Source organism: Tachyglossus aculeatus, unplaced genomic scaffold, assembly GCF_015852505.1.
Source record: "Tachyglossus aculeatus isolate mTacAcu1 unplaced genomic scaffold, mTacAcu1.pri scaffold_123_arrow_ctg1, whole genome shotgun sequence".
Taxonomy (NCBI): Eukaryota; Metazoa; Chordata; class Mammalia; order Monotremata; family Tachyglossidae; genus Tachyglossus; species Tachyglossus aculeatus.
This window is the reverse complement of record NW_024044852.1, coordinates 73201-73760: the sequence shown is the minus strand read 5'-3', so window position 1 is coordinate 73760 and position 560 is coordinate 73201.

Here is a 560-nt window from a genome sequence, read left to right as displayed (position 1 = left end):
CAGAGCACTACTGGAGGAAATCTAGATATCAGGCCGACCTCATCCATCACAATTTAATCCTTGTGTGTTTCAACTCTGCCTGGAAAAATTATTTCTCCTTCCTTATTGACCAGCATGCCCATTGCCCTCATCAGTCATTCCAGATGTTGAGCTCCCTCCTCCCCCCAGCCTCCCCTACCCCATTCCCCTAATGACCTGGCCACCTACTTTACTGAGAAAATTGTGAACTCTCTTAAATCTGTGAGCCTGTTGTTGGCAGGGATTGTCTCTGTTGCTCAGTTGTACTCCCCAAGCTTTTAGTTCAATGCTTTGCACACAGTAAGTGCTCAATAAATGATTGAATGGATGAATGAAAACTCCCCTGCCCTTCATCAGTCCCTCCCCCCTCCTGCCCCATATTAAACTTTCACATCTTTCCCAGTGATATTTCAAAAGACGATCTCCTGCTTTCTTTTATAATCCACCCCTCCACCTGCATATATGCCCCCATCCCTTTGCACCTTATCAAAGCACTTGCCCCCCTCCTTTCTTCCTTCTCTGACTGCTATCTTCAACTGTTC